The sequence below is a fragment of the Sander lucioperca genome, chromosome 13, assembly GCF_008315115.2.
Source record: "Sander lucioperca isolate FBNREF2018 chromosome 13, SLUC_FBN_1.2, whole genome shotgun sequence".
Classification (NCBI taxonomy): domain Eukaryota; kingdom Metazoa; phylum Chordata; class Actinopteri; order Perciformes; family Percidae; genus Sander; species Sander lucioperca.
This window is the reverse complement of record NC_050185.1, coordinates 27,139,557-27,156,539: the sequence shown is the minus strand read 5'-3', so window position 1 is coordinate 27,156,539 and position 16,983 is coordinate 27,139,557. Positions and strand designations below refer to the sequence as shown.

At 40.3% G+C, this 16,983-nt stretch overlaps 6 non-coding genes across 6 annotated transcripts; all 6 read right to left on the bottom strand.

Moving 5' to 3' along the window:
• Positions 1-4,390: 4,390 nt before the first annotated feature.
• Positions 4,391-4,462, bottom strand: trnad-guc. The gene has a single exon. It is a non-coding gene; the product is annotated as a tRNA-Asp (tRNA).
• Positions 4,463-6,594: 2,132 nt separating this feature from the next.
• On the bottom strand, positions 6,595-6,666 carry trnad-guc. The gene has a single exon. It is a non-coding gene; the product is annotated as a tRNA-Asp (tRNA).
• A 5,797-nt stretch (positions 6,667-12,463) lies between these two features.
• Positions 12,464-12,534, bottom strand: trnag-gcc. Its single transcript has one exon. It is a non-coding gene; the product is annotated as a tRNA-Gly (tRNA).
• Positions 12,535-13,340: 806 nt separating this feature from the next.
• On the bottom strand, positions 13,341-13,412 carry trnad-guc. Its single transcript has one exon. It is a non-coding gene; the product is annotated as a tRNA-Asp (tRNA).
• A 1,523-nt stretch (positions 13,413-14,935) lies between these two features.
• trnad-guc lies at positions 14,936-15,007 on the bottom strand. The gene has a single exon. It is a non-coding gene; the product is annotated as a tRNA-Asp (tRNA).
• Positions 15,008-15,878: 871 nt separating this feature from the next.
• On the bottom strand, positions 15,879-15,950 carry trnad-guc. Its single transcript has one exon. It is a non-coding gene; the product is annotated as a tRNA-Asp (tRNA).
• Between the last annotated feature and the right edge of the window lie 1,033 nt (positions 15,951-16,983).

Sequence of the window (16,983 nt, the reverse complement as noted above, 5' to 3'; positions counted from 1 at the left end):
AAGGTGGCGAAGCTGTGGGATGAAGCTGACGTTTAGACTTGTGACATTGCTGCACCATACGTTTCCGTTCGTGTTTACTTTCTTTAGCTTTATAAATGTCTGTAAAAGTATGAATCGCGGACCGATATTCAACGTAAGTGACGTTGTACTTCCTGGTTTACCGCAGGCCATTCTGGGAGCTGTAGTTTCCAGCTGCTAGCAGAAATACTGCATGCTTCTTGCATAGAGTTTTGGTAGGACTTACATGAATTGTTTGAAGTGTGAAGCGTGTACATGACAATTATGAAATGAGTATTATTGTTATTGTAGTATATTAATAATAATATTGTTTGTATTTGATTAATTATTTGATTTGATTAATGTTATGTGTTTATTGTTGCTTATTGTTATTAGGCTATTGAGGTAAAGAACTGGGAGCTGTGTTGTTTGTAATATTGAAACATTGCATTTCTTATTTCAGGTTTATTACCTGGTTTCCCTTTGTGAACAAAAAGAAATAAACAAACAAATGTGGAATACCGAGTAATATCCTTTGTACACTGGGTTGCCCTTTCCGTGGGGAGAACACGGAACAACCATTGACAGCATCCTTACCAACTATGTCAGTTTGGTATGCAGGGTTCATACGCAATTTAACCAATACTTTTCTATGACTTTTTGGCAATTTTCCATGACTATGTATTCCTGAAAATGTCAGTTGACATTATAAAATAAGAATACAAATCTTTGTTAAAGTTTACCCTCAGAAGTTTAACAAATCAAAAAAAAGAATTAAAGCTGCAAGCAGCGATGAACGGGCCCTCGCCTTCTTGCAGTCGGGGGTACTGGCAGACGCAACATCACATGTAGACCACACATTCTAAGTTTCATGTAAATCGGAATAACTTTTGCCAAGATACAACCGTTCATGTTTTAACAGCCCCCTACAGGAAGTTGTTCCTCCATAACTTGCGCATTGTTTTAGCTATCAAAATTCTTTTGATAACTTTCAGTCACGAGGGTCCACCGAGTCTATATCCAAGTTTTTGTGCAGATTGGACTCACGGCCCAGGAGGAGTTAGACAAAGTATGTTTCCCATATATCGCGATGTGGCTAATTAATAAAATAAATTCTAACAGCGCCATCTAATGGCCGGTTCACTCTAAATTTGGCATGGATGCTCAAGCCCCTATGCCGAACAACTGTGTCATGTTTGGTGTCAATCGGAATAAATCTTGGTAAGATACGCAACTTCCTGTTTCGACAGCCCCCTAAAGGAAGTTGGTCCTCTGTAACTTGCGCATTGTGTTAGCTATCAAAATTCTTTTCTTCTTATTTTGATAACTTTTTGTCATGAGGGTCCACCGAGTCTACGTTTACATTTTTGTGCAGATGGGACTCACGCTCTAGGAGGAGTTAAAAAAAAGTAGGTTTTGCTCAAAGCGAATTTGCTAATTAATTGTTTTAGCTATTAAAATTCTTTAGATAACTTTTTGTCACGAGGGTCCTTCGAGTCTATATGCCAGTTTTTGTGCCGATCGGACTCACGCCCCAGGAGTAGTTAGACAGAGTAGGTTTCCCATATATTAATATTTTGCTGATTAATTAAAAAAAATTAAAACAGCGCCATCTAATGGCCGATTGACGCCAAGTTTGGCACAGATGCTAAACCGGCCATGACAAACAACCTTGTCAAGTTTCGGGGCAATCGGAATAATTGTTGCCAAGATAACGCAACTTCCTGTTTAGACAGGAAGTTGCTGTTTAGACAGGAAGTTGCTGTAACTTGCGCATTACTATACTATCAAAATTCATAACTATCAAAATTCTCTGGATAACTTTTCGTCATGAGGGTCAACAGATACTACCTGTAAAGATTCAAGAAGATTGAAATCACAGCCTAGGACGAGTTCGAAAGAATGTAAAACACCTGAAAAATGCACAATTAAAAATGGCTGCCTTCCGGTTGGGTAAATGAAGGTAAATGGGAAATATGTCCGCAATGATTAGAGCAATATGGGTATTGAATCTGGTGAAGATCGGAGCAACTATGTCCAAGTTAAGGCCTTCCATGCATTAGGGGGCGCTATGGAGCCCACTTACAGGTTTGGGCCAAATCGCTGTACAGTCTCGCAAAGCTCCCAGGTGTTTATGTGGGCGCCAATTTTTGTGAGTTTTCGTATATATTGAGGCCGTCAAAAATGTGCCCAAGTGCTAAAAGCAATTAGGGGGCGCTATAGAGTAACCATACCACTCCCAAGCCTAAATGTGAATTCAGATGAAAGAGTTTACTATTGTGCATATGGCTGCAAAATCTTGAGAGTTTTCATGCATCCTAAAGTCCTCAAACAAGCGTTTGTAAAATGAAGATTTTTACACGAAAACCAATATTTCGGAAATTATAGAATTTTGTAATTTTTTCTAAAAATAGCACCATGGACTTGAAGATGAGACCTATGTTCCCTCAAAAGTTGGTATATTTAGGGCCCGAGCGTCGACAGCGGCGAAGGCCCTATTGGAACTGAAGGAATTATTATTATTTTCCCGGAAAATGAATCGGCTTTTTGAGGGGCTTAACATATTCAAAAACTCACCAAAATTGTCGGTCGCATCAAGTCTGGGGAACATTTACGTATTTTAAAGGTTTCGGGAATAGGCGCACAAAAATGGCTCGCTAGCGCCCCCTACAAAGTTAAACAAATTGAGCCCCTGCAGTACGTATAACGTAGACTCTCGAAACTTGGTACACATATGTAACATATCAAGATGTACAAAAAACGTCATTGGAGCCATACCCTAAAGCCAACAGGAAGTCCGCCATTTTGAACTGAAAGTTCAAAATTAGTGCAATTTTGGCCATTTCCACGTCATACTTTAACGAACTCCTCCTAGAGATTTCATCCGATCAACTTCAAATTTGGTCTGTACCATCTTAAGACATTAAAGATGAAAAGTTATTAAAAGAAAAACTTTTCGTCATAGAGCATGGCCGTGGCGGGGCGGCCATTTTGTGCGTTTCTCCATCAAAACAGGAAGTGGCTGTAACTTGAGTGTACATTGTCCAACTGGCTCAAAACTTTTCAGGATTCATAAGAGTCCAACCCTGAGGACATCTAAAGGCCGATATTGACTCAAAGTTATAGCGCCCCCTAGTGGCAACAGGAAGTAGGCCTAAAAGTCAAGGTGCTATACTTTAACGAACTCCTCCTAGAGATTTCATCCAGTGGACTTCAAACTTGGTCTGTACCATCTCAACACCTTAAAGATGAAAAGTTATTAAAAGAAAAACTTTTCGTCAAACGGTGTGGGCGTGGCGTGGCGGCCATTTTGATTGTTTAGCGATGAACGAGAAAGTGGCTGTCTCTACAGTGTGCATTGTCATATCTGCTTGAAATTTCCCACAATCAACAAGAGTCCAGGCCTGAGGACATATACAGGCCAATATTGACTTTTGGTCATAGCGCCCCCTTCTGGCAACAGGAAATGAGCCTTATATGACAAACATCATCCGATTTACATGAAACTTATGTGTGGTCTACATGTTATACTGTGCCACGCCCTATATTTTAACCACGCCCACTCACTCAGGCCACGCCCCCTTTCATAACATTTGAATCATTTAAGGTAGAGTCTTGTGTGAGGTATCATTGAACTCAGCAGAGTTTGTTTTTGACCCGTTTAAGGTAGACCCTTGTGTGAGGTATCGTTGAACTCAGCAGAGACTTTCTTTTTAATTGGTAAAGGTTTGCCCTGACCCCTATGCTTTGGCCACGCTCCCTGTCACAGCTAATGAACTGTATGACGTAGAGTCTTGTGTGAGGTATCATTGAACTCAGCAGGGAGTTCCCTTTTCATTGGTGACGATTTGCAGTGTCTGAGTGCTGCGCAAATGCACGGTCGCAAGGAGCGGCAAACGCCGGTAACCCCGACGCGTGCAGAGGAGCGCTGCTTGCAGCTTTAATAACTTATTGCTTTTGTCCAATTTAAGGCGCACGTTATGGGGCGCTATGGAGCCCCCTGGCAATGCCCGAGCCCAATCACTACAGAACTTTACAATTTTCACCAGTTGTGACGTGTGCAAATTTTTGTGAGTTTTCGTGCATGCTAACCCCCTCAAAAAATGCGACGAAGAATTGGGAAAAATAATAATCTAACCAAAAACAATAGGTTCCTTCGCACTTTCAGTGCAAGGCACCGTTGGGGCCTTGCACTTTCGTGCTCGGGCCATAATTAATCTTTTCTCATTTAACATTCCTATTAAATTACTATTAACTTAAGTTTAATTAACTATAAATTTAGCATTTAATAGCAATGGTTGTTGTATTGTTACCATCTCTTTTTGTGCCTATTAAAATGCAAACGGCGTCACTAAAACATAAACTGTTTTATAAACACTAAAATGAAAAAGTACTCCCCGTCGGGGAATCGAACCCCGGTCTTCCGCGTGACAGGCGGAGATACTGTCCACTATACTAACGAGGAGGGACATGAAAAGCCATGTGATCGCAGCGAACCAATCAATGGACTAGAGTATTCATCGCAAGAAGTGTGTCACACAAAATATAAAACTATATTACAACCGTAGTGAAAATGTCCCCGCCCACCTCAGTGACAAGACATGGTGCATTCCATTTACCTCAAAACTCGGAAACTGGAGCTGGGAATGACGTCACACCAAAGTTGAATGCGTTACATTTACAAGTTGGATTTTCATTGTTTTCATTAGCTTTAGCCATTGTTAGCAATACCAGTTGATAACAACGCATTACGCCGTTTTTTTATGTGCGTACAAACAGCGTAAAAACATGTCCACAGATAGAAGTGGTGCATGCCTGTGTGAACAACTGATTTAGTAAGATCCAAACGATTGACAAGGGTCCAGGTCTGAGGACATCTACAGGCCAAAATTTACTTTTGTTCATAGCGCCCCCCGCTAACAACAGGATATCAGCCTTATATGACAAACATCATCCGATTTACATGAAACTTATAATGTGTGGTCGACATGTGATACTGAGCCGCCCCCTATACTTTAACCACGCCCCCTTTCATAACATTTGAACCGTTTAAGGTAGAGTCTTGTGTGAGGTATCGTTGAACTCAGCAGAGAGTTCCTTTTTTTCATTGTTGACAATTTGCTGCGTCTGAGTGTCGCGCAAATGCACGGTCGCAAGGAGCGGCGTCCGCCAGTAACCATCACTGCTTGCAGCTTTAATTACTTTATGTTACTACAGCGGCTGGTCGCTGGTCATGGCCGATCACGTGAAAATCGGCCAATTCCGGTCATCAGCCGGTCAATCGGTGCATCTCTAACAACAACCTGGCTCTCAACACCAAGAAGACCAAAGAGCTCATTGTGAACTTCAGGAAGTCTAAAGCTGGCACACACACACCCCCATCCTCATCAACGGGACTGAGGTGGAGCGTGTCACCAGCTTCAAGTTTCTGGGTGTCCTCATCTCTGAGGACCTCTCTTGGACCCTCAACACCTCTACCCTGATCAAGAAGGCTCACCAGCGTCTCTTCTTTCTGAGGAGACTCAAGAAGGGCCACCTGTCTCCTCAGATCCTGGTGAACTTCTACCGCTGCACCATTGAGAGCATCCTTACCAACTGTGTCACAGTCTGGTAAGGCAACTGCTCTGCCCATGCCCGGAAAGCACTGCAGAGGGTGGTGAAAACTGCTCAACACATCACCGGTTCCTCACTCCCCGGAATGACGTCATACCCGAGTTGAATGCGTTCCGTTTACAAGTCGGATTTTCATTGTTTTCATTAGCTTTAGCCATTGTTAGCAATACCAGTTCATAACAACGCATGGTATGAGTAGTAGGACAAAACACATTTTTCTGCTATAGCGCCACCTAGTGGTTGAAGTGTGTACATTTTTGTGTCCGAGGTCCTTGCAGGGATCTGGACCAGTCCTGAAAATGGTACTGCCCCACTATGCACAGTTTAGTCTATAGTGGCACTTTTACCAACAGAAAATAAATAAAAATAATCTTAAATGCGATTACAATAGGGTTCCCAGCCCCACTGGTACTGGGATCCGCGTTGCCTTGCATACATGGGATCCCAGCCCCATATTCCTTCTTTCTTTTTTTCTGCTAAGGAGGCATCCTTACCAGATGCCCGAACCACCTCAACTGGCTCCTTTCAACGCGAAGGAGCAGCGGCTCTACTCCGAGCTCCTCACGGATGACTGAGTTTCTCACTCTCTAAGGGAGATGCCAGCCACCCTCCTGAGGAAACCCATTTTGGCTGCTTGCACCGGAAAAAAAGTTGAGGACTGAGAAATCCTCGGTATATAATGTTTATTGGGGTTTATAAACACTTTCTTAATCATTAACAAATACTTAATGAAATATATACAATGTTAAGATTTGGGCAACAATAAACATAAGTTATAGCATAATTAATAATCAGTAACATGATTAATTAATCTTTTCTCATGTTAGTTAACAGTTAGATAACTATTAACTTAAGTTGAATTAACTATAAATTTAGCATCTATTGGTGATGGTTGTTGTATTGTTACCATCTCTTTCTTTCTGTGCGTCACTAAAAACATAAACTATCGCTTTCTAAACACTAACACAAAAAATGAAAAAGGTACTCCCCGTCGGGGAATCGAACCCCGGTCTTCCGCGTGACAGGCGGAGATACTGTCCACTATACTAACGAGGAGGGACATGACACAACGTGTGACCGCAGCGAACCAATCAGTGGACTAGAGTATTCTCTGCAAGCAGTGTGTCACACAAAATATAAAACTATATGACAACCGTAGTGTGTCGTCTTAACAAAACGTCTAGCTCATCAAACACAAGGAATTCAAGTAGTTATTTAACGCTTCTCAGCGTACGTAAGTTCAGTTTAGTCAGCACCGTCTCAACGTCTTCACAGCAGTTACTACAATTCCGAAAACCAATAACGGAGAAAAGAAAGAGAGAAATAACAGATGCCATAGTGGAGTTCATCGCAATGGATATGAGACCCATTAATGTAATTGAAGGCGAAGGCTTCAGAAAATTAATTAAGAAGATGGAGCCCGACTACACACAGAAAAATAATGGTTCTTTAACGGTTCTTCAAAGGACTCAATGGTTCTTCAAAGAGTCATCACCAATTGAAGAACCTTTATATTTAGGGAATGGTTCTTCAAGGCTTTTATATGGTTCTTTCAAGTACTAAAGGTTCTTGGTAGCCAAAAACAATGAAGTTAGGGCACCAACAATTATTTTCATTATTGATTAATCTGCAGATTTTCTCGATTGTTTGGTTTGCATATAAACATCAGAAAGCAGTGAAAAATGCCCAGCACAGTTTCCCAAATAGTATTTGGCGTGGTTGGTTTACTGCAGTGGTAAAAGTACTAACAGGACTAGAAATACTTGGTAAATTACCTGCATTCAAAATGTTAACTAAAAGTACAAAAAATATTGATGGATTAATGTAAATGTCACTTAAATTTTGCAGTTGAAAAAATTGGGTGTAATTGTATTTTCTTGTAATTAAAGACACCAAATAAATGTAGTGGAGTATTAAAAAATTAATTAAATTAATTAAAAATTAAAATTAAATTACACAAGAAGTAGGCCTATACTGTACTTGATTGAGTAAATGTTTTGAGGTATAGGTCAAATTAGTTTATGCTCTTTTCCCCTCATCAATACTACACACACACACGCACACACACACACACACACACACACACACACACAGACATGCACGAACGCATGCACACACACACACACACACACACACACACACACAAACACACACACACACACACACACACACACGAGTCATGACATGGTATGGGAAGAGTAAAAAAACGTTTATTTCGTATCATTACATCAGATCATAGCCTGTCATATGTGTACAGGTTTAGCTTAGTTTAAAAACAGTCTAACGATTTTATAACTATTAAATAATAATAAGATTTAGGTTCGTTTTTTTAACGTTATTAAATATAAATCCAACACGCTATGCGTTGCAAATATATACCGTCAAAGGACTATGGCGGGCGCAGACAGAAACACATTGAGGAGTGCACTCTATCTGGCACCCCGCCCGCTGGATCTTCACACAAGAGAAAAACGAGCGCACCTCTTCAACTGGCGTAACCCAGTCACCCCACATCGTCTCTTGGTGAGTGGGCATCGGACCAGCGGCTAATTTTCTCCTAAACTACACTTTGGTTCCTGGGGCAGGGAGGCGAGGTAAGTGTTTTCATTTTACTGTTAGTTTGTTGCTGAAAATGTGCTTGTTTAAACAGTGCTTCTAGAATAAACTCTCTGACGTTAGCTACATTAGCTAACGTAACTTAGCTAGCTAGCTAGCTAGCTTATGAAGGGTAACTGACATTTAACTTTATTAACGTTATTTCAAAGGAGTCGTTAGTGGAGACATTTCAAGGCTGTATAGTTGTTATCTTCTATGTCTGTTTGCAGTTTCAATGTTACGTTATCTAATAAGTTATCTGTTTTGTTTTTTATTAAGAAATATCTGAGTCATTGTGTGCTACATTGGCTGGCTTAGCTAGCTAGCTAGGTCAATGCTACGACAAACGTTAGCGCGCTAAAACGTAGCTAGCTAACGTTGATTTAGCTCGGTTTAAGGAAAGGTTTATGAATAAAACGTTACTAACGATAGCTAATGCACCGACCGTTAGTAACGTACGGACATTGCCAATGGTAATTTATCTTTTTATATTTTAATTTAGAAGTGTAAAAATGGGCGGCAAAAGCGTTTTTCACCGGCTGTCACTGTCCTCAGCCGTAAGTTGCGTTACGTTACGTAACGTCTATATTAAAAAAGCAACGCCGCCATCTTGCTTGCTGAAAAGTGAACATGCAGAAAAAGGAGGAAAATTTGTTTTCGGCGATCATGTAGCCTATTTTGAATGCTCACCTTTCCATGTTGTATGTGTTTTTAATTGGTTGTGTAACGTTACTATATACGTGTGTGTGTGTGTGTGTGTGTGTGTGTGTGTGTGTGTGTGTGTGTGTGTGTGTGTTTTCAGATTCAGACCTCAATGTTAAATGTTACTCAGATCATTTTAAATGTGTGTTCACAGAAAACTGCTTCCGGGACTACCAGCTGCCCCACTGCCAAGCAGCTGGAAAATGCCCAGTCCAAGGTGTTGAGAGTCAGGTCTTTTATATTTTACCTGGCAGGTAAAACTGAGGGTCAGACTGAATTGTTCAGTTGGCTGTTTTTAAGGAATATTGATGGCATCGAAAAGTAAGTGACTTTCCAAAACAATTATTGTGAAGTGGTTATGACACACACCTGCTGTGAACAGTGACTGACTCAAAGCCTATGTTTCTGCAGATACACAGCCCACCTCCAGTCCACAGGCCAGACCATCACCACGGCAGATTTCTACCTGAGGAACATACAGGAGTTCCTCGAATACTTTCGGGAAACCCTACCTGCCCAGTCTCGCCTGAATGCGATGGATGTGGTGAGCGTGCTGCACAGGGGATTTTGTGATCTCTGTATGTATTAAAATCTCGACTTGTGTCCTGTTGTTTTTGTTAATGTCTCCTCTGAAAGAGTCTGTCCGTTTTCTGTGTCAGGGAATACAAGACTCTTGGAGACTGATGAGTTTCGCTGGCTGGAGCTGCGGGCGGCCAGCAAGCCACCAAACCAGCTGGTTTTTGTCATGGCTGGGAATGGCCCATGCTAAAACTTCTTGCACCACCTGCAGGTAGCGTGGGCGGAGATGGGCCTTAAAAGGTCCCCCAACTTCACCGACCTGAGGACGGCTGTGTTTGCTCATGTGAGTTCTCCTCAGTCACTTATCTGTTCATGCTGGATTTCATTAACTAATAATTAATTACTTTTCATTCAACTCTGCTGGCTTAACTAACAGTAGCAATATTTTCTCTTCTATTGTTTTAAGGCCAAGATCAACCTGCCTGCCGAGCAGCGGAAGATGGTGGCCACCTTTATGTGCCCCAACACGGCCACAGCTGACTGCTTCTACGCCCTCAGCCTGAACGTGGCCCAGTCAAAGAGGATGAGGGAGCATTTCCGCCAGGCCCTCACCCACACCATGCCATCACCAGAGTCACCAGGAGCCTCCTCCTCCACCAACAGGAAGAGGTCCTGCAAGCCTGAGTACTCCTCCAGTTCCAAGGACGAAACCCCTGTCCCCTACCAGGAGTCAGGGACCTCGGGACTGGAGGAGCAGAGGGAGTTTACGGCGAGGCTGCAAATTGTAAGTAAAACTCTAAGATATGTACATTAAAGACTCCATTTTATGTCTGTTACACCAGACCTCACTCTGTGTTTTGTGTTTCCTCAACAGACACCAGAGAAAGCCCTCAGGACGAGCCAGTACGGCAGGCTGATGGTGGCGCTGACTCCCCTAGAGGCTCAACCCCTCCTGTCAAAGAGGATTTCAGAGAGGACGAGAAGGGCAGCGTATCGCGTGGCACAAAAGACTTGCAGCACACACACACACACACACACACACACACACACGTAAATAGCTGTTTTATTGTGTTTTTATAGTATAGATTGGTTAAGATTAATTTTCTATTATTAGATGTTCTATTTTAGTAGATGTTAAGATTAATTTTCTTTTAGTGTGTTTTCATATGTTGTTCAATATTGGTATGTGTTTAATACAAGTTCCTTTTTTACTACAACTATAATACTGAGCACGCTTAGCCTAAACATGAAGCTATGAACACCAAATTGGTCAGGTGTTCTTAACACAGGCCCACCTTTGAGTTTGAAAAGGTTCAAAGTATCTCGCTTTATTAAATTACATAGATATCCAGTGCAATACTTAACATCTGTCATAGAGTGAATGGGAACTTCCCCAGTTTCCTGACTGTCATTTCATTTAGGGACGGACTACTACTATCTACTATCTGGAACCAGCTTGGTTTAGTAGAGTTCTCCCCACTGTACAACACATCCAAATGTCATAGTCATAACTCATTTCAAAGTGTTTTTATTGTGACCAGAAATCCTCCTCACACGTCAATAACCTCATTTTTAAAAACTGACATTTGTCACACTCATGACAGGGAACTTAGGGTTCCCCGGTGTCCTTGCTGCCATGGCAGTTACTTTACCAAATGGCGGACACCAGGGGAACTTTGTGACACGGCGGTCAGGACACGGGGGAACCCAGAACTCCCAGCGTTGGGAATCACTATATAAATATGTTAGTTTCACTCTGGTTCCTGATTAATTTAATTAATACAAATGTTTCAAAACCAGTTTTTGATTCAACTCTGTAATGTTGTTCTGAAAGTTTGGCCAATCAGATTGCCTGGTTGGATCTACTTGTATTGTCATTGTGTAACATTTGTTACATTTTTCTCATTTTTTTGTAATGTAATTGAATTAAAGTTATATGGTCAACAATAAAATTGTCAAATAGCCAAATATACGCATGTATTGTTGTTGTTTTTAAATCTACCCAGAATAACATTTAAAATGAACAAAGAACCATTTATTCTGAAGAACCATTTCAAAGAGGTTCTTTATTGAACCAGTTGGCTCCACAAAGAACTTTCTTGAAAATGGTTCCTTAAAGAACCAATTTTTAATATGGTTCTTTGAAGAACCATTAATAGTGCCTCAAAGAACCATTTTGTGATGGTTCTTTGAAGCACCTTTGAGGGTTCTTTAGAGAACCATTTACAGAAATGGTTCTTTAAAGAACCTCTTGTTAAAAGGTTCTTTGTGGAACTGAAAATAGTTCTTCTATGGCATCACTCTAAAGAACCATTTTTGGTTCCAGTTAGCACCTTTTTTTTTTCTGTGTGTACACTGTCCCAAACCGCTCCAGTATTTCAAACGCCCTGTCTCTAAAGTACAGCGATCTGCGAGGCCAAATTTCTGCTGTCGTTACAAACTCAACAGCCTTGAGTTTCACAACGGACATTTGGACCTCGGTGAGTATGGAGGCGTACGTGGCTGTGCTCTCTCCGAAGCTTTGAATATTCGATGCTCATTACTACCGAAGCTTCGAAGCTCAAAAAATGTTGTTCGGACCAGCCCTGCTTATTTCCCTTTCAAAATCGGAAGATGTCCAGCAGTGCCATCAGCTCAGAACTGGCAGAAACCAATGAAGCAAGTAAAAACAGGCTCACTGAGAGACGTTCTGTAGAGTGGAGAGGAGAAGGATCGCTTTGTGACTTGTGGTGAGACTAGCCAGATGAGCGATCGGATACGAATCTACGCTTTGCTGGCGGTGTCTTCCCGCTGTAAGTGCTTCAGCATTTCCCCTTTATTCCCACATTCCCCCCTTTATTGCTCCCTCTAAATAGTGCCCTCTGCTCGAAATTTTTTTATTTAGTGGTGTAAAATAAAACCTTCTCACCAAGTACGGCATGGAAGGCCAACCCTAAGTCTATGGGTTAAAAGGATGAGAAAAACCTGTCAACCTAGTTGTATGTATGCCTTCTCTTCATTCCTGTCCTCACACATCAGCAATGTAACAAAACTGTGTTGCATTGGCCGGGAATCGAACCCGGGCCTCCCGCGTGGCAGGCGAGAATTCTACCACTGAACCACCAATGCTCACTTGTCTACTTTAAAAGCAGCTCGGCACACGTCAGTGACAAGACATGGTGCAGTACATTTACCTCCAAACTCGAAAGCTGGAGTTGGGAATGACGTCACACCAAAGTTGAATGCGTTACATTTACAAGTCGGATTTTCATTGTTTTCATTAGGGTTAGCTATTGTTAGCAATACCAGTTCATAACAACGCATTACGCCGTTGTTTTGTGCATGCAAACAGCGTAAAAACATAATAACTAGTAACATTATAATTACTAACATATATTAGTAACATATATCATCATTTCATTGTTAGTTAACAGTAAAATAACTGAACTAAAGCTTAATTAACTATCAATTTACCATTTATTAATGATGGTTTTTATAGTGTTACTATTTTTGTGGCCGATCTATAAAATAGATGAGTATTTGTACACAGATAATAGCTTCCTACATAATGTTATAGATGCTTTACAACGTCTTAATTAACTATTAACAAGGTATTGTATTCATCAAACTTTATAAAAGCCATCCAAATAATGTTTATTGAGGTTTATAAACAGTTTCTTAATCATTAACAAATACTTAATAAAATATATACAATGTTGAGATTTGGGCAACAATAAACATAAGGTATAGCATAATTAATAATCATAGATTAATTAACCTTTGTTATGTTAGCTAACAGTTAAATAACTATTAACTTAAGTCTAATTAACTATAAATTTAGCATTTATTAGCCATGGTTGTTGTATTGTTATCTCTTTCTGTGTCAAAACATACACTATCGTTTTCTAAACACTAGCACAGAAAATAAAAAGGTACTCCCCGTCGGGGAATCGAACCCCGGTCTTCCGCGTGACAGGCGGAGATACTGTCCACTATACTAACGAGGAGGGACATGAAAAAACACCTGAGCCTACCGATAAAATCTGTGGACTAGGGCACGCTTGGCAAAAACTGCATCAAAAAAAAAGAGAATATATTACAACCATACTGAAAATGTACTCACCGTCGGGGAATCAAACCCACTATGGGTGTCATATATGTTTGGCCACAACTGGGATTTTGGGGGCGCTGTTTCCCATTTAAGCAAACCCCACCAATCGGTCTGAGCCTTAGCACTACAAATAGTTAGCCACTTCCTCCTAACACATCCTGCTGCTGCAGGCTGCAGCATGATGGAGAAACACAGCAGCAATAACTCTGAATGGAGCTTTTTATTTTCCAAAACTCCCGGAAGGCTCGTAGACAAGTCGAAAGCCTTATGCACGTTGTGTAAAGCCGAATTAAAATATCACCGAAGCACTTCAAGCTTGAGCTACCACCTACGGAGCTAAGCATATAGTTCAGTTAACGTGATGCTACCGCTAGCATGCTACCCACTCAGGAGAGTGCTACTTGCCGACCTGTTGATGAAACCAAATCCCAAAAAATGACTACAGCTCTTGCGAAACGGGTGGCAACTAACTGCAGACCTGTCAGCATCGTAGAGGACTCGGGTCTTAAAGACGTACTACGGTTGGCATGTTCTGACCTGTCCCGTTGCCGTCGAGGGAGACAGTAGTTGTCATGGATACACAGCCTGTACGACACGGAGAAAGCAGCCACACTGGAACAGCTGCAAGGTGCTGCAAACGCTCTCTTTAACCGGTGATCACTGGACGTCAGTGAGGAATCAACATTATTTAGGAGTTACTAAACACTATATTGACTCTAGTAAGGATAGGGATTTTTAGTTTTTTTAGTTAGGTACTTGGAGGAATTGTGCGATAATGACAGATTCACACATTTGTCTTTTGTTTACAGTAAATAAATAATTACAAATTTTAATCATGTGATAAAATATGCGATTAATTGCGATTAACTATAGAAATTCAGCGATTAATCGTGATTAAAAAGAATTAATCGTTTGACAGCCCTACTATTTTTATTATAAAAATAAAACGAATACACGAACATTGAACAAATGCTTTACCAAAATGCAACAGGCTATAATAGAACTGAAAATAATCTCTGGTGCTGTAAAAATGAAAACACGGTTTGCTTTTTCTTCCTCCTGATGATCGACACATCTGGGTGATGCCGTTAAACGTGCTGTGACAGTTCAGCAGGAAAACACAAACTTAAGAAATAAAGATATGTATTTAGCTCATTTGTGTTCTGCTGATCAACTTTTATTAATGCATTAAAGTATTATTCTTGTATATGTATTTATTCATTCCTGTATTCATTGAATTCCTTTATTTATACATAAGTATGAGTTTCAACATTTTTTTTAATTTCTGTATTTATTTCTGTAATTATTTGTAATTGCATTAAATTAAATTAATAATTTAAGTGCAAACAGCATCACCAATAACATTAAACTATATTATAACCGTAGGAAAAAAACACAATTACAGAAAATGAAAAGTTACTCCCCGTCGGGGAATCGAACCCCGGTCTTCCGCGTGACAGGCGGAGATACTGTCCACTATACTAACGAGGAGGGACATGAAGAAACATCAGGTCCCATCGAATATATCAGTGGACTGCTGTGCTGTTACAAACGAGTGAACAAAAGTTATAAAAAAACTGTATTACAACAGTAGTGAAAATTTCTCCCCGTCGAGGAATCGAACCCTTGTTCGCGCTGAGACCTGGAGCTTAACTCCCTAAGCTTTCTCCATTAATTCTCTATGGTAGTTCTCACCATTATGGGTGTCTGTTTATATGTTTAGTATGTTTGGCCACAAGTGGGATTTGGGGGGCGCTGTTTCCCATTTAAGCAGACACCATTTTGTTTTGGTAGGTGCAGCATTTATATAAATGTTATTGTCTAGCTAAGGTATAAGGATGGAGAAAAAATCCTGCTCACTTTGATTCTCATTGTGTTTTGTATTAATTAATTAATCTATCCATCTGTCTGTCTGTCTATCTATCTATCTATCTGTCTGTATATCTGTCTATCTATCTATCTATCCATCTATCTGTCTGTATATCCATCTATCTGTCTGTATATCTGTCTGTCTGTCTATCTATCTATCTACAGACCCAATCCTCCTGCTAGGAGTGAGTAAACATTTGTCTACTTTTATTATAAAAATAAGAATATTTTTTACTAATGCTGGACAAAAGACTTTCCCAAAATGCAACAGAGAACAACAAAGGGAGATCGTCGTAGCTGCAGTCTATGAAACACTCAATCAAAGCAGGCCTCCTCTCTCTTAAACACAGGTTTAGCACATTTCTGATTGTGTTTTTTTTTTTCTTTTTGTGTCTTTATTCCTATCTAAAAGTGCAAACAGCGTCACCAAAAACATAAAAAAAATATTATATAATCGTGGTAAAGAAACACAATAATAGAAAATGAAAAGTTACTCCCCGTCGGGGAATCGAACCCCGGTCTTCCGCGTGACAGGCGGAGATACTGTCCACTATACTAACGAGGAGGGACATAACGTGTACTGCTGCAGTTCCCCTTATATCCACAACACTGCAACCTATAGACAAGTGGTGCTGTTTCAGCGTGATGAGTGAGTTTAGTTTGGCTCCCTGTTAATTGGCGGCCTCTGCTGGTCAGAGAGCAGAACTGCAAGAAAACGTGGCAGAGGAGAAGACTAAAGCTTGTTTGCAGAACATTTGTGTTTGCTCTTTCTCACAAATGCGTTTGGACCGTGTGCCTGTTTGGAACGGCCGATTGCTTGGTTCTTAGTATGTTTGAAATCACGATTTTATAACCACAAAATCATCGTCTGACAAAATCACCAAACACATAAGTTAAAGACTACAGCTGAGCTGCAGTCAGATTCAATTAGCTTCTTTTTAAATTATATTACCCTGTAAACTAGGAGAATGATCCACAAAATAAAAACTAATTGGAACCGTTTCGACGGACCCAAAAGAAATCAAGTTGTATGTAGACCTTTACACCTCCAAGACCTAAGATCTATTATTTGGGAATATATTCCTGATATTATTGACAAATGTAAGATTCTGTAACATGGTAGAAACTAGGGCTGCAACTAACGATTACTTTAATAATCAATTAATCTGTCGATTATTTTTTCGATTAATCGATGAATCGGATAAAAAAACAAAAAAACATTAATTTAAATCAACTCAATACATACTTACATACATACTTGTTGTTTTAGTTAATACACACACACACACACACACACACACACACACACACACACACACACACACACACACGTTCACTTGAAGCTTATTCATTAAATTATTACCATCATTGTAGTAAGTGCAAGTTAAGTTCATTTGTTCACCACATTTAAACACAGCTTAAGATGACCAAGTGCTATAAAAGAACTTTAAAATGAAATTAAAAAGTACAACACACACAAATATATTTGTCAACAATAACTGATATGGGACAAAGCTCAGAATATATACACGACAATAGATTGAAAAATTAATGGGCCAAAAAAGGCGAGTGAATAAAAACGTGTCTTTAGTCCTGCT